The 21,135-nt window shown below is 36.9% G+C and overlaps 1 protein-coding gene and 1 long non-coding RNA gene across 3 annotated transcripts in view; one reads left to right on the plus strand and one right to left on the minus strand.

Annotated features, from left to right (window-relative positions):
* Positions 1-21,135, minus strand: part of LOC112054147 (netrin-B-like) — a 208,847-nt gene that overhangs the window by 122,960 nt on the left and 64,752 nt on the right. The gene's annotated exons all lie outside the window — the stretch shown is intronic.
* On the plus strand, positions 10,684-12,952 carry LOC128198813 (uncharacterized). Its single transcript, XR_008251515.1, has 2 exons — positions 10,684-11,837; positions 12,087-12,952. It is a non-coding gene; the product is annotated as an uncharacterized LOC128198813 (long non-coding RNA).

Consider the following 21,135-nt stretch of genomic DNA (forward strand, 5'->3'; position numbering starts at 1 on the left):
GCGTTCACATGCCTAGCGCGTCCGCACGCACGTGCACGCTGTTGGTGGGCGCGCACGCAGCGCTGCACCTCGCTTGCGCACCTTTCACTTTTCAGGCGTTGCTATTGAAAAGAGTAAACTCCATCCGTGCGTCGGAGCTGACACACACTTTTTTAAGTTGGCTTTTATCAAAAAAAAACCACAACGAGGAAGTCGATAGGGTCCGCTAGTCATACAAGAAATTGCAAGTTTGCATCACTAGCACGCCCGCGACTTCGTCCACGTGAAATTCACTTTTTCACAAATACCGCGGGAACTATGAATTTTTCCGGGATTAAAAGTAGTCTATGTGTTAATCCAGAGTAAAATCTATTTCCATTCTAAATTTCAGTCAAATCGCTTCAGTATTAGCGACGTTAAGGAGTAACAAACATCCAAACAAACTTTCGCGTTTATAATATTAGTAGGATCATCAATTATAGCCCACATTCGGCTTACTATTGAGCACGAGTATAATCCTCACGTCGTCTCAGAATTAGAGAGCTTAGTCTAATAGTCCACTACGCTTGCGGTTTGGCAGACTTCACACAAGTAAGAAAATTCTAAGGTGTGCAGGTTTCCTTACGATGTTTTCTCATGATACGTGATATTTAATTTCAACTGAAAAGTTGGAGGTGCATGCCACAGACTAGATTCGAACCTACGCCCTCTGAATCGAAGACAGATGTCATAACCACTGATCTATCATAGCTCATATACTCGTAAATATAAACGCAAGTATATTATTATATTAGATTAATTAAGGTATCAGTTCATACAACTAATCCATGCAATTATATCCAATTATAATAACCTGATTCAAGTATCTCGTAACAGTCTTGCGCCGTGATTTTACATCCAATTAAGCCATTAATTGGTTTAAAGCTAATGAAGTTGGGAGCAATTCTATTAATACTACCTCTTCGAGATGGTTCGACAATAATTATAGATACCTATGTATAGCTTGAGGAATGTTCATCTTAGAGTATATTATTAACCTGAGACTCATTATGAAACTGTCCTAGATACGTATAATGCCTATCCTAGTTGAAAACCTTTTGCACGCCATTAGGACCAGTGGACCAATGCTATTGGATAAACATTAAACAATTTGCTTTTTAACTGACTTCCAAAAAGGAGGAGGTTCTACGTTCGGCTGTATGTATGTTTTTTTTTTTTTATGTATGTCCAGCGATAATTCCGTCATTTGTGGACCGATTTTGAAAATTCTTTTTTTGTTTTGAAGGGTTTGATTCCAGGCTGGTCCCATTTTTTTCATGTCAGGATCTGATGATGGCATCTTGGAGAAATCGAGGGGAACTTTCGAAAATCGTAGGGACGGCTAGTGCGTTTGTTTGTGTTTCCATAAGGTATTTTAAACCGCTACAATTTTATGAAGGTCTGGAGTTGGTCTGATGATGGAGCCGAAACACAGACGATTGAACTCGTCAACGATTTACAGCAGGTACCTTTTGTTTGGGCTTGATTTATTTGTATTGATGAGAACTTTCCACCTAGATGGGTTGTGACTGTATTAAGGGTCTGATGATGAAGACGAAGGACAGTTAAGAGAACTCCTCAACGGTTCACAGTAGCTACCTTGTGTTTGGACTTGATAAATTTGTGTTGATGAGAACTTTCCACCAAGATGGGTTGTGACTGTATTAGGGGTCTGGTGATGAAGACGAAGGATAGTTAAGGGAACTCTTCGACGGTTCACAGTAGCTACCTTGTGTTTTGACTTGATAATTTTGTATTGATGAGAACTTTCCACCTGAATTGGTTGTGACTGTATTAGGGGTCTGGTGACGAAGATGAAGGAGAGTTAAGGGAACTCCTCGACGGTTCACAGTAGCTACCTTGTGTTTGGACTCGATAAATTTTATATTGATGAGAACTTCCCAACCATATGGATTGTGACTGCATAGGGGGTCTGGTGATGAAGACGGAGGACAGTCACCTTTCACGTTTTTCTGAATATTCATATAACGTGTTCAGTCGTCAGTTCAGTGATCAGTTTGAAGGCGGTGCCAATCCAGTGTCATGTTTTAATTAAAGCCGTTTCTGAAAGAACCACAGAAATTTTGTAATTTAAACGGCTTAAATAAAAACATCACTGGCTTGGCACCGCCTTCAAACTGATCAGAAGGTAGCACATAGGTAAGATGTTATTTTTTGCTTTTTAGTTTAGGTTAATTTTTGAGTTGGAAGTCGGTTGAATTTTTTTTTATTAAAATTTTTATTCAGTACTAGCCGGCGCCCCGCGGTTTCACTTGCGTAATTTCCGTTTCCGTGAGAATACGGGATTAAAATAATTAAAAAATCCGCCCACCTAACCTAATCGCACCTAGACATTTTAGTTTGTATAGCGAATATATAACGATTTTCTAATTGTTTATATTTTTATATAGCCAAGATATACCATTTTGAAATCCTCTTGATGAGCCCTTGAATTTGATACCTATATCACAATATTCGAAAAAAAACATTCTTTTTCAAATTCGAGTCTTAGCGTCTCACAGTCGTCGTGTTGGTTTTTTTTTATTTCACCTATCTAAGATCACTTGGGTTATCAAGACAAATCTAACGATGTCTTAATTATCCGTTCAGCGGTTTGGAAGACATGAGGTAATAAAGAATATTACATAGTTACATAAACATAACTCTTCTTGCAGTTGGGTAATAAAGCTTATGACACTCACAAATAACGTGACTTTCTATTGGTAAAAGAATTTCTTAAATTGGTACTGTAGATCCAGAGGTTACCCCTACAACCTCACAAACTGTACCTCTTTATAATATTGATATATCGCATATACCCCGCGGCTGTCATACATTATTTCTTATGCGCCACATCCCTGATCCATAACCATCGATACTTACTCGCCCTACTTTGTACATCACTTCAAAAACTCCACCACAAGCGAATATAACCCTTTATTCTCACATGCTGAAGTCTATTTCCGAATGTGAGAACGATTGAATTGATGAAAATTTTTCAAAACAATTTCGCCAATGGAAATTGCGTTTTATCGCAAATTTATTACGGTTCAATCTACTGTGAAAATTACAGTTTATTAACATGTTAATAGGGAAAAACAACGCGAGTTTTTCCGCAAAGCGAAAAAAGTTTTGATAAGAGATGTCTTTTATAAAGTCCCAGCCCATTTGACCCAACAGGGTGTTAATCGCAAAGGCTGGATAACACCTAATATATAAATACATAAAATAAGATAAAACCTAACACCTGTCAACCCTCATTGAAGCAGCGTGGTGATCTTACGTTCTATATCCCCTGACCCCTCTCGAGTAAGATAGCAAGCCTGTGGGTGTAGTGTGACGTTAAAATATGCTAATAACTAGCAACAAACAAACAAACTAGTCGTTCTCATTTTTTTTTAAATAGGTGTCATTTGTACTTGTAAAACATTTATTGTAAGTTCTACATTGCTCTTTCTCTGAATGATACACAAAAATATTTTTAAGCAAAACTGTTAATAAATCAGTTGCTCTATTTGATGTAGGTCTTATAGAGGTCGACGCCTCTGTAAGACCACACACCTCACATAGACTAATCTATTTATAGTATTTAAGCCAATGTTTCCTAAAATGTTTTAAATAATATATATATTAAATTTCACTGATGTTACAATATTTTATCGTATTGAAACCACCGATTTAACAAATAACCCAGCAGTACATCTCCAAAGATTGTACTCTTGAATTTAACAAAAACTTGGTATACTTGCAAAATAATTTTTTGCCAGAGTTCAAACACCCTTAAGTCTTCTCTCAAATTGAGAATAATGTTGGTCAATGCTCATTATCGCACTTGTTATTTTCAAGTTTAGTCAGTTGTAATAAGATTCATTTTTGTTTAGTCAGACTGACTAGTGATGTACCACCGAGGGGAGGACTCGATTAATTGGACATATTCTCGTTACGCGGGTCGGTCTGTTTGAGATTTGCATACTTATTAGTTGCTACGGGTTTATTTGTTTGGGATTTTGTTTCGAGCTTGTTACTCTTAGTTGTTTATTGATTTTGTGATCAGTGTTTTATGTGACTAGGGTTGTCACTATGTTGTTTAGTGCTTAGAACTATATTTTGATAAGTTTGGAAATGAAAATTAATGTTTTTTTTTTAATAATTATCTTTGCAATAGTGCTGCGGGCCCAGAATTAAGTTTGAAAATCCTGTATCTCAGGATCCTCGCTCTTCCAGCTTATAGTCTAAGAACCGTATTAGAAACGACCTTCACCCATCTATTTAATGGATGAAAAGTGTTTTATATCAAATATAGTACGTTACAAAATTTATTGCGAATAGGTTGGCTCAAAACTCCTGTGAGCGTATGTGTGCCTAATTACCGAGTATATATCTCTCATTATCACCTACATAAAAAAGTTGGTACATTGGTTAAGTTAAGTGTTTAATATCTACAAATCATGAGTGGCTGGGTTCGAATTCTGTGCCATGAAATATTGATTTTTTCAGTATTAATTCTAGAGATTAAACCACTTAAAATAACAAATAAACAAACCATAATATAAACTTTTCTACTTTTCAATATTAGTATGTACATTGCAAGCTTCGGCAAAGTACAGTCAGCTTCAGTAATATGATCCAACAGTAAAACGACCAGTAATGTGATTCTTGTATCGATCTGACAATAATAAGGCCGCGCGCACACTACGCGTAAGGCTTCATCAGTGGGCCCACACGGATTACGTTGGGGTAAGCTTATCACGACACGGTAAAGTAAAGCTTATAGTGCATAGAGGATTTTTAATAGATAATACATAGTATAGTCTGGCAAGTTCCATGATATGCGGGCCACGGGGGGAAAGACTGCGCGGGTGTGAAATCGTGCGTATAAGAAAGTGAGGTGCATAGAGGATTTTTAATAGATAATACATAGTATAGTCTGGCAAGTTCCATGATATGCGGGCGACGGGGGGAAAGACTGTGCGGGTGTAAAATCGTGCGTATAAGAAAGTGAGGTGCATAGAGGATTTTTAATAGATAATACATAGTATAGTCTGGCAAGTTCCATGATATGCGGGCGACGGGGGGAAAGACTGCGCGGGTGTGAAATCATGCGTATAGGGAAGTGAGGTGCATCAGTCGTGGGTATTTCATTCACCTCTACACGCCCCCCGGCAAGCGCGACCCATCGGTAGTGTTACGAAGTTGGCGAGCTACAGTGAAATAATTCAACAAAGTATTGCAAATTATCTGCTTAAAAAAAAATTTAACGGCTTGAACAACGTGGTGGGTATAAGCTCCATATCCCCTCTCCTATATGGATGGAGGTCTAGATTTGTAATGGGCCGTTAAAATAAGCATGACTTATTTTCAAAGCTTTGCTTTGCTTTTGAATTTAAGTATACATAATAATGTGTTAGCGAATTATATTCTATTCGAGAGGCGTAATAGCCCAGTGGATATGACCTCTGCCTCCGATGCCGGAAGGTGTGGGTTCGAATCCGGTCTAGGGCATGCTCCAACTTTTCAGTTGTGCGCATTTTAAGAAATTAAATATCACGTGTCTCAAACGAGAAAAACTGCATACCAGAGAATTTTCTTAATTCTCTACGTGAATGAAGTCTGCCAATCCGCATTGGGCCAGCGTGATGGACTACTGGCCTAATTCCTCTCATTCTGAGAAGAGACTCGAGCTCAGCAGTGAGCCTAATATGGGTTGATAATGATGAATGATGATGATGAATTCTATTCATTTAAAAGTAATCAACTGCCTCCTTAGTCCAGTGGTTAGATTATGTGGCTTCATATCACGAGGTCCTGAATTCGAGTCCTAGGCTGAGAAAATACAACAGACGAACAGCGAAGACATCCTACAAGTGCTCCGTTTTTCCGCTACAATGGACGGAACCGCAAAAATTACTCAACAAAAAATGGCAAGCGTATACTTTATTATTTATTATAGATCGTATGCCACAAACATCTGCTGTAAACATCCGAAGTCTCTCAAGTACTGTAAGCATAGATTTATCGTGCGTAGAAACACAATCAGAACTGTAAGGCTCCTCGTTGATGATCAAACTTTTCATTAAGCAATATAACGCTACAAACGAAGCCACAAATGATCTAATTGTATTGTATGACAAACAAGTTTAATTTATGCAAAAAGCTAGATTTTTTATTATTCTTTACAAGTTAGCCCTTGACTATAATCTCACCTGATGGTAAGTGATGATGCAGTCTAACATAGAAGCGGGCTAACTTGTTAGGAGGAGGATGAAAATCCACACCCCTTTCGGTTTCTACACGGCATCGTACCGGAACGCTAAATCGCTTGGCGGTACGTCTTTGCCGGTAGGGTGGTAACTAGCCACGGCCGAAGCCTCCCACCAGCCAGACCTGGAAAAATTAAGAAAATCTCAATCTGCCCAACCGGGAATCGAACCCAGGACCTCCGTTTTGTAAATCCACCGCGCATACCACTGCGCCACGGAGGCCGTCAAAAGTTTGCACGTTACTCTTTACTTTAACTACACCTACTTACGAACTACGTGCTTTTTTTTCACAAGTTCAGCTTGAATCCCTCACAGATACTTTGTAATTGAAATCATAGTTTGCAATCGCTTAAATAATTACAAGCAAAATTTCATGATTGCTTATCATGAGAAATATTTACCTACTTAATCCTACTAATATTAAAAACGCGAAAGTTTTTATGGATGTTTGTTACTCTTTAACGGCGCTACTACTGAACCGATTTGGTTGAAATTTGGAATGGAAATAGATTTTATTCTGGATAAACACATAGGCTACATTAATCCTGGAAATATCCATGGTTCCCGAGGGACTTGTGAAAAACTAAATTTCACGCAGACGTAGTCACGGGCGTCCGTTAGTGTAGAATAAAGTTTTGTACAAAACTAATGTATTATATTAATTGTTGATGGGAGAAGGAGATGACCTTATGAGACGGTTTTATGCAAATAAATAATGTTTTGAATTAGATGTTAAGGTTCATGTACCTGTAATTACACTAGCAAGCATGGCCTTCAGATTAGATGATTTTAAATTTAGATTTTTTTTGAATTTTGCGCTTCTACACGCAATAATTCAATGGATACCTGTATGAAAGTGCACCGTACATTAGTGAGAAGGTGAATAGATATGCTTGCATTATGTAGTGCAAGCCTCCTTTGTTCCACATTCATTTCTTACGAGCTTAGGCTTTTGAGCCTGAAAAAAAATATTTTAAAGTTTTTCCAACACACACACAAAGGTTTACGTAATTACACAGATCCACAAATCGAAATATAGTGTTGCCAAAACTACCATGTTTTTTTAAGACATATATCTAACAATCTTAATATTTACATGCGGAAGGTCATCACAAATCTCGAAAATCGCTTGACGTACAAAGTTGAAATTTGGCAGGGAAGTAGTAGACGTCCACTAAAAACGGATTTTGCGAGAGGGCTAAGGAGGTCTAAAGGCGGAGAAAGACGCGGGCGTCCGCTAATATCAGATAAATGAGTATTTTTCGACTCTGTCAACATTTGTAATGTATCTACGTAATCATACAGACGCGGTGGCAGGTGGTACTTACCACTAAGAAGCCACTGGAATGTATTATAGATAGGCAGAGATAAATTATCTTTTCTCTGATAAACCTGATGATAATGATCTAATTGATAAATGAAGGGAGATCATTCTTTGTAACTCAATCAGGTTGTACTAAAGGTACTACGAGTAGGTATGTGGATTAAGCTTTGGCTTAACGAAACAGGTTTACAAACTACAAAACAATGCGGCGTCACCGGAGGTTAGAGAAAAAGCCGAAAAAGAGTTCTATGGAAACTTGGTCAGTATAAGGATAGGTACTAGGCACATAGGGTTTTTAGATAACCCCTAAAAAAGGTGCTTATTCTTAAATTCCTTTAATAAAGACGTATTTATAATATTTAATATTTCGTAACTACGTGTTTAGGATTATATTCAATCATATTCGGCTCACTGCTGAACTCAAGTCTCCTCTCAGAATGAGAGGGGTTAGGCCAATAGGTCACCACGCTGGCCCAATGTGGATTGCCAGACTTCGCACACGCAGATAATTACGAAAATTCTCTGGTATGCAGGTTTCCTCACGATGTTTTTCTTTCACCGTTTGAGACACGTGATATTTAATTTCTTAAAATACACACAACTGAAAAGCCCAGTGGATATGACATCTGCCTCCGATTTCAAAGGCACCTCCAACGTATATTCAATAGGTAGACATTAGTAGTGAATTCTCTCAATTCAAAACTCATACGGAGAAGGTTACACAAAATACGGTTAAAATAAAATAAACCAAACCAAACGAGGTCAAAGATGTTAATAATGCTTATAAGCCACAATATATTGAGGAGAAACCATAGCAATCGCAATCACCGGCAATCCACTTTAATGTGATTACTGATTGTCATTTATTATCAAACAAGTGAACCAAATGATGCCAGTCCCCCGCCGCTCAATAAAACCACTATTTGTTCTGTTTAAACACAATGACCATAGATAATGAGGAGGGTATGAATTGCGAAACGAGTGTAGTGTGAGAGAGATGGTAATATCGAAAACTGTAGAAAAGGGATGTAAGAATAAGTTATATTCCATCACAGAGTAACCAGAGTGAGTCTTTACAAGTAACATGTGAAGCCGGTGCAACCCATAACAAAAAAAAAAACAAACGTCTCCTTGACTACCGCATATACAAACTTTTTTCATAATTTGTATTTCAAAATTTAACACTAACAACAATTACGTAAATTAATATATAATAATTAATAATTACCAATGAAAAAATACTCCATCTTGTTTCTTTAGTTTTTGTAAACAGTTTTTAAAATTATTAAAAACACAAGACGCCATTTTTCTTGAATAATATTGAAAATTACTTATGCTACGCTTCGTGTCGACTCGAGAATGTATTCGTTTTAGAATTTCGTATTTGAGACGGGTACGACACCGTAGTATTCCGTACGCTCCATCTGTATTTTATTGATTAATCTGTGTATTCCATATATTCATCAAAGAAATTTCAAATCCTGTATCGTAATTTGATTTACATGATAAAAAGCTACTGTATTCAACATGTAAAATTTAATAAATTAATTTAAATTTCAAATTAAAAATCATACAATATGATGTAGTGTTTCATATTCAGACTGGAAATAGAATTAAAAAGAGAAATTTCAAATATGGAACACTGAATTTATTAATTTTAAATTTTTGTTATACACGTTTCAAATATGTTCCAGACATAATTGAAAAGCGCGATTTCATTACATTCATGCTAAATTTTAATTCTGTTATACTCGGTACTGTATTTAAATTTATTACCCGCGTACACCGAGGAATAAATACCTAAAGGATTGAATCTTTCAAAAATGAACAAAGAGAACAATTGAAAGAAAATAAAGATTATTTGAATTGGATTATTTTCATTAATTTCGTTGAAACAAAAATCATATTTTAAATATGACAAATGGAAGTAAGCAAGTTTGTTAGTTTGTTTGATAGACGTTTACACGCTCTACCTATTATTCATGAAGTTGCATACTTTTTGGTTCAGACCAACGAACAGAAGTACCAACTGTTTCAGAGTGATACAATAAAACCTTTACTCCCACTTCTACGCCAGTTAGCAAGGCTCAAAAATATATTCAAAATATGATTTTCCAAAAATGGCTTAGACATAAAATCTACAAATCGACATGGAACATCCCTAGATGCTGACTTTTACGATACCTATCTCATTTATTATGAATCTGTGCTATTTGTGATCTGTGGCACGATGTGAACCCATAAGCATCTTACACTGCTCGTTGTCATTCACACGGATTCTCTCGTTCTAAATTCAAATCTTAATGGATTTATCATTTGAAAGTCTGTAACTTCCGTCGTAACTTGAAACAAGTTCCTCATTTTTCTTTTTTATATGAAAAGATTCAGTAAGAGTTGATTATATCTCTTAAAGAAAAAGTGAATTTCTGAACTGTTTGATAAAAAATATCGTTTAAAAGCTATGATTTAATTATAAGTCTATCTATATTTATAATTGGAAAACAAAAATAGTTCACTTTTTTCTGTTTGCCCGGAAGAAATCGCTTCCAAGCTATAAGGCTATTATCAATTATTTTCTGTGTGGCAAATAAGGTAAATAAATAAATTATAACACAAATTGACCCCAACAAAGGCTTGAAACTGAGATTTTCCAATTTTCATGCCAAATAAATAAATATACGATAAAAATCAGTCAGATGTTTTTCAGATCACAATATTTCAAAGTAGCTTACAAGTTACAACACAGTTAATTAAATAAGTCAATTCAGAAAAAGTTTAACGTTTTATAATTTAAATTAATTGGACTGGACTTCTGAAACTTTAAAAAGATACACAGATTTTTAAAAGTAAAACTTGACTCTTTCGCTCTGTCTACACCTCCAAAATTCGAAATTCGAATGCATTTAAAGTAACATAGAGTCGCAGAATATATATAAACCGCGGATTTGTGTTTAAAATTTAAATTCCGAACGCTCCATTTGCACAGGAATTCATTTAGGGTTGTCAATAGTAGAAATTTTCTAAAACGGCAATAATATGTACTATAATATTATAAAGAGATTACGTTTGTACAATTATAAGCTAATTATAGGGATACTGAACCGATTTTGAAAATTATTTTACCACTAGAAAGCCACGTTATTTGTGAGTGTCAAAGGCTACATTTTATACCCATAGAATATATGGGTATAAAATGGGACGAAACACAGGACGAAAACTTTTTTGTCTAAGTTCAGATTTGATAATAGCCAGGAATTTATTTCTAATTTGTTTGTTGGTAAATAGTGCACATCGATTTGGTTTTAGTACAGACAAACGTTTGTTTATCTACTTGTACTTGTCTAAGTACAAGACAAACGAGGAGTACTTTCATATTAATTTGAATTCTAAAGCTTATAAAGGGGCAAATAGCTTGGTCATTTCAAATTAACTTTCAAAAGCTCACATGGTTAAGAAAGACACAAAAGACTATTTCTGACAGCCCTAATTCACCATTGTATCGCGTTCAAAAACGGGAACCTTTCAATGCACAATGAGCAATTCATTACTTTCTGAACGCAAATTAAACTTCGACAACGTAATTCCCTCTTAAATAAGTAATACCTTGACGCAGTGGAAATAATAAAAAAATATGTATAATTCGTATAAATACTTATATCTTTACATGGAGAAAGAAAATGTAAAAAATATTAACCACTTTTTAATAGCTTTGAGATGCCTGTTCCAAAATAAAATTTCATTATGGTTATGGTTACCTTTCTTTTTTTTCTATTAATTTGCTTCAAAGCTTTGCGTTCTAACCTCCGTCAGCGTAGTATCCTCTGAACTGTTAAAATTAAGTACCTAAAACAAATAAAATGAAACGTTAATATAATGGATGTTGAGTTGAAATATAACGTGAAAAGTTGTTTCATTGTGAATATCTTTTCTGACTAAATAGGTTACGGCGGGCTATAAAAGAAGTAAAGTTTGGGACACAACAAACGTTTTAAAAATTATTAGTTTATTACTTATACATAGGGTAAGTCCAGGATAGATGCCCCAGTGGGATAGATGACTCGATTTTTATTTCACTATGTTAGGAGCACTGTAGGAGCTAAATTTTACTGTAAGTAACGAGTCCTCCCCCCGCAAACCTTAGTGTCGGGAGGAATTTTGACCGGAGTGCATGCGCTTCGTCTGTGTGAGTAAAAATCTTCCGCGGTGAGACGACAAAAGGCGCCAAAATAAGATTCGTAAGTATTTTCAACAGTGTATTTTTTCTCTCGCTTATAATGTCTATTTTTTTTCTATTTGTCTGCTTGCATTGAAGATTAGCCTATGTAAACTGATAGATTTTATAGTAATTGAAACTTTTTTTTTGTTTTTATCGATAAAGGCATCTATCCCCTACAAAGGGTATAGTTGCCCCGTTTTTTATTAGGATAGATGCCCCTAAGGGCAACTATCCCCAACTGTTTATTATAAGTGTTGTATTGTTGCAGGAGAGCAAAATGCCTCGTAAATATAAAAGAAAACAGGGTGTTGTCCTTCGTACTGTAACCTAGACCGAAGACAGTATGCTAGCAGCATTTGAAGAGATGAAAAAGGAAAAGAAATCAGATTTCTAGAATATAAGATATACCATCCAAAATATTAAGACGAAGATTTGCCATTAATGGCAAATCTTATTTTCAAAATAACTGTATATGTACCTACTGTTGTTTTAAATTTGATTTACTTTTACTTTGTATTGTATTGCATCATATCATTGTAGTTATTATCTGGCATAATTATTACTAAAAAAATATTATATATATCCAGCATTTATTTTTATTTGTTTTATGAAAACATCCTGTAATAACAAAAAACGACTCGTGGCTCTTACATTCAAATTAAGAGAAGCTGGATTTCCGCCGGACCGAACAGCAATACGTCAGTTAGCATACCAGTTTGCTAAAAAGCTACAGCTAAAGCATAACTTTAACGAAGATGGCCAAGAAATTAAAATGAAAGTTATATAAAACACCATAAAGACTGATTATAATAATATAGTTTTTTGATTTCAGAACAAACCAACTACAATGTTTAAACTAAGTCGCCAATCGCCACTAAGGGCACCTATCCTCAGAAGCTTTTTCATGATAAGTCATCTATCCGCCACAGTAGGCATCTATCCCATTTTTTAGAGGTCCAAAAAATTACAATTTACACAAAATCTACACAGTCTATATCAGAACGATTCAAATAATATAGAACATTAAGAAATATATTTAATATCTCCCAAAGAACGCAATGCTCTAAGATTATAAAATTCAGAGTTATTTAGCATTTTCAAAAAGTGGGGCATCTATCCTGGACTTACCCTACATGTTCTACAAACGAATGGCAAAAGTAACCGAGGATGCTCGTCGCTCGGGAGTATTTCCCATAACTCTGGGGTTATATTCTTTACCAAAAATGTTCAAATAACACGTGTTCTGAAATAAATATTTTCGGAGTAAATAATTTTATTTATTTTCTGAATATCTGATCTTAGAAAAACTTGAATTCGTAATAGATGTATGGATGCTTGTTACTTTTTCACGCAAAAAGGTACTGAATGGATTTGGCTGAAATTTTGAGTGTAGATACGTGAACATACCGTTGATTAACCTAGATTACTTAACATCTCGAAAAAATCCATGGTCCCTGAGATATATGCGAAACACCTGAACTTAACGCATACGAAATCGCAAGTGTTTCTAGTGGTTATTGTAGTAAAGTATTCTAAATAGAGTCGGCAATAAAATTGAATATAGAAAATGGTTCTTTTTTTCACAGATAGACATAGTCAGTATTTATTAGTAAAATTGTATATCTCGGTATACTTCAACCTTTACCGCGTCTCCTATTTTCAGAACTAAAGCGCAGTTCTCATATTAATTTGTCATACGCTCAACGCCGCGTTCCGATCTCCGCGATCCACAGATAGATCATAGATACGTAGATTTTAAAAACGAAATACTTTGTCTATTGTTATTTATAGGATACAACGCAGAGATTTTTATAGGTCACAATCCGACCACCATCAACGTTTGTGATTTTTATAACGGGAAAATGAAGTTGTTTTTATAGAAATACTAAAATATGAACCATATTAGCTAGAGAATATTTTTAATTGCAGGACTATAACCTAAATAAGTGCTTGAGTTATAAATAGTATAACTAACACGACTTTCTTATATATATTTAAGAGGCCCGGACCTCCGGTATTCCAGGTAGATAAGTTGGTAGTATTACACTCCCGTACCTCAGTTAGCAGCTTAGCACACGAATACGTCGATCCTGTCATTATCATTAACATCTTTGAATGATCATCAAAGAGTCCAACAATTTTAATCCTAACTTTTCTGATTGGATCCATGTTGGGTCCTAGGGTCCTATCTAAGGTTCTGATATGCCCTTTCTTATGAGGAGAGAGCCCAAACACTAAAGTGGGGCGTTAAAATAATGATTTAAAATTAGGCAACTTTTTTTCATAAGGCCTAGCTTACACAAGAGATTTATTGCGCAGCGGTCAAGTAGACGATTAACATGCGGGTCGCGGCGCCACCAACGAGAATATTATGAATATTTTGTGAGGCGGCGCGATTGTTGAAAATTACTTTGTTTTTCGTACCTAATGATTTGTTTTATGGCGAAACGGTTGTGGAATGTTAAACAGTTTTATATGACTATTATGTCTTTGTGGATACTATAAAAACACGTCTTCATTGAAGTATCAATTCTTTGCATATAATAAGCATTTATAACGGCTATTGTTAATTTAAGTAATGTTTAATTCAAACAGAATGTTAACAAGATTTATGTGTCTTTTTGGCTTTGGAATAGCGACGCGAGCCAGTTTGGAAGTCTCTAAATCTGGTGACCAAACCAAACGAAAATTCAAGGAGTTGTACCTGTCCATTAAGATGTTTCTCCGAGATTCTAGATATATTTCACTAAAAAGGTGTAACGGTTAGATGATAGAATAATCGTCTGATAATTTCGCACTATTTTATTTTGACTTTGATTTTATTAAAAACATCTTTTGAATTAATTTTCGTAAAATAGTCTGAGACGTTTCCGGCACGCGCTAACTAAAGGTACTGTTATAATGTCATCTTTAATTCAGTGGCTCGCCTATGTAGTTTTAAGAAATGAATTCTTAGATTCAAGTTTTCGTTCAGGCTATAAAATATGGGGCTTATTTATAAGCAAAAATATATAATAATAATAACCTGTTTGTCCCGGCCACTATCATAACATTTTGTTGGAGCCTAGCTTCAAATTTTCCTCTTCTGTAATGATGGAAGTCTGGCGCTGTAATAGGCAGGTAATAATAAAGTACCCGTATATTACAAATATATAAGTAGAGGTAATGTATACATTTTGTAGCATCATTGTTGTGAAGTTTTGCTAAGAATAACAAGCCTAATTTTATTCTCTGAACTTCATCTTCAACCTCATATTATTATCGAGATTGCATTAATGCCTTGCGTTTAAAAAAAGGTTATATAATTTTCTCGTCATTACCAAATTAGGCTCCGTATCAAACGAGGTGCTCCGATATAATGATAGGTCAAAATATTGGAGCTCGATAATATGGGAGAAGATTCGTATCGCTGCGGCCGAGGCGGAGGTGTGATCACGCCCTAGGCCTTCGATGTATGGTGCAAGTTAGAAACCTAAGCGGAAATCTTATCAATATGACAATAAACACCAATAGTAATAGTTTCTACCGCTATAGACTTTCAAACCATCCAACCAGATGTGCCCCAAACCGCACTGAAAGGATATTTTTACTGAAATAATATAAACATTGACTTCTGTGTTGAAAATCAATAATTTTACAAGTTACATTTGCGGTAATACAACTGGTTGCGGTTGATATCGTTTAAAAGTATAATGTCACGGGGTTGAAAGGAGATTCTAAGGAAGGAAGGAGAAAGCTACCTCTTCGTGCAGAGCCTGCATAGAGAAGAACGGGACACCGATACAAGTTATGCTTTTTTACGTTTATTTACAGTAGTGGAATGCAGCGGAGTATCGGAGCAATATAATGCAGCCTGCATTGGTGCTTCAGCAGTTCAACTCCATGAGACTGTCGGAGGCTTGGGCGGCCTATCTGGAGCTAGGTCGGCTGGATGGAATGATCAAGCAGATGGATCAACGCACAACGGCAAACTGCCTGGTCAAGTGTGGAAGTTTTTTCGTCGTTCAGAAGATGAAGGCGATGAAAGCTTATTTTCTGTACTAGATTATTATTATTTTTTATTCTCTACAAGTTAGTCCTTGGCTACAATCTCACCTGGTGATGACGCAATCTAAGATGGACGCGGGCTAAATTGTTAGGAGTGAGTTGACGTTGTAGTCTAACTAAACTAACATTACTCGTATAAAGAGGTAATATTCGATTGTTTGTTATGATTTAAATCAAAAACTATTTGATTGGTTATGATGTAAATCAAAAACTATTTTATTGTTTGTTATGATTTAAATCAAATAATCGATCAACTTTAGAAGTTGTTTCACCAAATACATCTTCACCATCTATATCTATAGTATATTCCCGTATTACCACAGGAACAGGAACTACGCGGGTGAAGCGAAACGTCTGCTGTTTTAATTTAATAAGAGAACTATTATACCACACACAAAGTGTTCGAGCCTCTGGGACGAGTGAGTATTAAGGTCCGTTTATATCTACAGACACAGTGCGTCACAGACAAGTAGCGTGGCACCCACAGACACCGTCTATTCACACTGACCTGAGTAGCTAGAGACACGTGAAGTCCTTTTCATGAAAGAAGTCCCCAGACGCGGCGCTAATGTCTTAATGGCGCTCACTGTTATTTGGTAATGGCGGTCTTATTGTCATTTGTGTAAGGCGCAGTCAATTTTTTTTTTTATTTATTTATTTAGTACCAATATTAGTCACACACAAAAGTAAAAAGAAAAACAGTGGACAAGGAAACACTTATCTCTATAAGAGATCTCTGCCAGTGACCCTTGGCAGTGGGAGAGATTGTAAACAAAAGAAATGGATAGGTACAAAAAAAAAAAAGTGAGGAAACATATTATGTAAATAATATTAAATATATCAAAAATAACACTATTTGTTTCATGTTCATGAAAAGGAATCTACAGACATGAACCACACAGACAAAATATTCTTTCCGCGAATACTGGCCGGGCGCGGCCCGTGTCTGTTAACGTCTGCGCGACCACGTTACGATAGATATAAATAGGTACGTCAATAAACACATCCGTCCGATCCTAACATACGCTAGTGTAGTGTTCGCCCACCGTCCCAAAGCGACCCTCAAGCCGCTTCAAACTCTACAAAATCGATTCCTACGGCAAATCACGGGCGCGCCGTGGTTTGTACGTAATAACGACCTCCATAGAGACTTAGAACTACCTTCAATAGCTAATCACATGAAACAGCTCTCTCAAAACTATTTTGAAAGAGCTGCCATCCATCCCAACCCACTAGTGGTTGAGGCCTGCAATTATACTCCCAACCTTAACGCTAACTCCAAGCAGAGACGTCCCAAAAACGTCCTTTACGATCCTGACGATGACATGACAACCGACAATGCTCCCCAGGCAACACAATCACAAGCTACACAGCGTCTTCGCCGGCGAAGACGAGGTCCCCGATATCTAACGTCACCCGGACGTGGGTTTTCTAACTCACGATCTCGGGGGCGTCCGGACTGATTCACTCAGGTCACGGTTAAACCCTCCCGAATGGCCCTCTAAGCCGAGGCCCGAGTCTCATAGGAGACGCCCTTGGAGAGCCGTTCCGTCCTCTGTTTTTATTTCAGCCTTCGTGCACAGGCGATGCTTCCGCGCTCGCCCACCCCCTACCGGTGTCGTCGTAATAGTTCCACATAGAGCTAAACGGCATTTACTCAACAGGAAAAAAAAAAAAAAAAAAATAAACACTGTATAGAAGAATATTATTTTGTCTGCCACGGCACGCGTCTGGCACGCTAAATGTCTGTAGATATAAACGGACCTTTAATAGTTAGATGTGATCTAACTTATCTGTTATGTAGGGTGTTATACGAGGCATGTAATGGTACGTCTTATTGCCCATTACGATGTTATAACTATACTCAATTAATTTTATACGATCTCAGACTTTGATTGGTTATTAACATAACGTTAAGTTGAGTACGTCTTCGTAGCGATATTTTGGTTTAATTAGGTATAGCCTAACCCAAAGATTGTAATTTTTTTATTTTGAGATTGTATTAATATAATTTATATTTTATCCCCATTTTCTCACGGGGACAAAAGCCAACTCGGCTGGACTGCATTCGGAAAACTTCGCGACATCTTGTCGACCGAAATTTCTCAGTGCCTGAAGACAAGTCTTCGAAAAGTGCGTGTTGCCAGTGACGACTAATGGATTCGAGACTTGGTCACTAACAATGGGCCTCATAAGAAGGCTCAGAGTCACACAGCCGACGATGGAACGAGATATGTTAGGAGTACCTCTGCGCGATCGAATTAAACATGGGGAGATCCGCAGAAGAACCAAAGTCACCGACATCTGGCAACGGGCGGGGCACATAGTTCGAAAAGCCGATTTATATTAGGGTCCCAAAGTGCTGAAATGGCGACCCCGCACTAGAAAGCGCAGTGCACCGCACTCGCAGGGATTCGCTGGATGCAGGCGGCTCAGTATCGTGATGTTTGAAAGTCGGAAACTAGGCAGGTAAAACCACAAGGCGTCAGCTAGTTAGTAATAAGCCACCCAGAAACACAGGAAATTAAATCATTCACGCTTCACTCAATCATTTTAGTGGGATTCGTACCCACTGCCTTAAAGTAGAAGCACTACTCACTGCGCTATTAACCGCCAATAAAAACGAAAGAAACAAAGCAATTCATTAAAAAGACATAACACAGAACACACGGGAGTTAAATAAAGTCATTATCAAGTCGGTGAATGTCTAAATAATTCGATCTGGGTCCAGTTTCAATCGTATCTGTGATCTCTGTTATCTAGAGTGGTATTGTTGTCGCATATAATGGCCCGATAGCGGGTGTACGCTGGGAATGGACTGTTCCTTATGCTAATGTGTAGATATTACTATCTAATCTATCTATTATAATGCTGTAACGGGTTAGTCTCACTGAGGCATCTCTAACTATATGTATTGTAAAGCTGAAGAATTTGGTTGAATGCGCTAATCTCAGGCATTGGTTTAATATTACCTCTATGATCTTGGGAACTGGTCCAAATTAAAACAATTATTTCAAAGTTGGATAGTCTATTATTCATTGAATCGCGTAGTTATTTAAACAAATAATACCTAAATATTGTATACAATATCGAATTGTTCCTTCTGGAACTGTAAAAACTGTAGGTATATACATAAATATATAATGAAATAAAACACAAAATTGTGCATGTGTGTGCTTAGTGGAGTAGCTAATTTTAGATCACTTTGTGTGGTGATTTTCTAGACACGTAACATGTCTGTAGTATAAAATAACGTTGCTGGTAGCAATAAAAAAGCCATGGTAGTGTTACAAGTTTCTCGATCTCAGGTGGTATTAACATTCATTATTTATGTTATTGTGGAGGGGGGTATCAGAGTAATTAGTATAAGTAACAGCGTATTTAATGACTTGAGCTCAGTTGTGAGGCAGCGTAGATACCGTCACGCTGCCAGTCGCGTTAGTGATTTGGTACAATAACGGAATTGTATTGTAATTTTATTGATAATGTTTCGTGTAGTAATTATTCGTCGTCATCAACCCATACTCGGCTCACTGCTGAGCTCGAGTCTCCTCTCAGAATGAGAAGGGTTAGGCCAATAGTCTACCACGCTGGCCCAATTGAAAAAAAAAAAACTGGGCCCAAAAAAACTGGGCTATCACGGGAGTAATTATTGTTTATCATTAATTGTTTAGTGTGGGTATGAAGAACAAGTCGGGCAGGGACGGTAAATATTGATGCATTCTAAAGGGATCCCTTAAAGGTAAAACCTACCCCAAGGTCACAAGTCCTGGGACCTGCTCGAGATGTTTCCTCTACCACAAAGGATGGCACAACCACTGTCGCTGCTACCCGTCATGTCACAGTAGAAAATACTAGCTAGTTACTGCAAGTTCAATTCTTGTTCGTATTCAATAAACTCTTTGTAAGTACTCGTAAGTAAATTAAAATTACGAAACGCGAGCGAAACAGTGCGTTCTCACGTTTGTGTTGTTTGCCACAGCGCAGTACCGGCAGTAATCCGAACCGCACCGCTCTATGAAACTAATAAAACTCTAATAAAGCAATTCAATACACTCTCTGGCCCCGGCCCGGGCTGGGACAAAAGGCTCTATTGTAAGTACTACGTACGTAGCGGTCAGGTAAGTACCTATTACACTACTATATATACATTAGAAGAAATCTACACGAATATAAGTTTGTATATGATAGCCAGACTTCTGTGACAAAGATTTACTTCTTAACAACCCATATTTGGCTCACAGTTGAGCACGAATCTCCTCTCAGCATGAGAGTGGTTAGGTCTTAGTCCACCACACTGGCCCAATGCGGATTGGCAGACTTCAAACACGTAGATAAATAAGAAAATTCTCAGATATGCAGGTTTCCTCACGATGTATTTCTTCACGGTTTGAGATACGTAATATTTAATTTCTTAAAATGCACACAACTGAAAAGTTGGAGGTGCATGTCCCGGACCGGATTCAAACCCACACCCTCCGGAATCGGAGGCAGAGGTCATATCCACTGGGCTATCACGTCTCCTACTTACACAGTTTTAAGTTCACACAGAGGTTCAATACGTACTGATTGTACAAAATGGTTTTTTTTTTCTCCAGATTATAAGTTCGTAATAAGTTCTCAATGTAGGCAGTACTTGTATGCATATACAAACTGCAAGCCACATACGAAAGTCTGTTCTTTTAAATTCGTAGGGTATTCGAAGCATTTGGAACCTTCATAACTTTGATAAGAAAGTTTCGTTTCAAAAGTGCTTGTAAAGTAAGCCTAATTCAAATGAATAATTTTGACTTTGAATTTGAATTTTCCACGCAGATAAAGCCGCGAGCGAATACTAGATACTGAACCTAATAAAGCTTTTCAATACGCTCTCTGTCATTCATAGTACTTCTCAACTCATTTACAAGACGGAGGTCCTGGGTTCGATCCCCGGCTGGGCCGATTGAGGTTTCCTTAATTGGTCCAGGTCTGGCTGGTGGGAGGCTTCGGCCGTGGCTAGTTACCATCCTACCGACAAAGACGTACCGCGAAGCGTTTTAGCGTTCCGGTACGATGTCGTGTAGAAACCGAAAGGGGTGTGGATTTTCATCCTCCTCCTAACAAGTTAGCCCGCTTCCATCTTAGACTGCATCATCACTTATTATCAGGTGAGATTGTAGTCAAGGGCTAACTTGTAAAGAATAAAAAAAAAAACTACGAGTAAGTAGTCCTTTAATATTTTGCTAAACACCTTTTCCTTCTAATACTTCCAGATATGATGTGATAGATTG

This window comes from Bicyclus anynana, chromosome 15, assembly GCF_947172395.1.
Source record: "Bicyclus anynana chromosome 15, ilBicAnyn1.1, whole genome shotgun sequence".
In the NCBI taxonomy this organism is placed as follows: domain Eukaryota; kingdom Metazoa; phylum Arthropoda; class Insecta; order Lepidoptera; family Nymphalidae; genus Bicyclus; species Bicyclus anynana.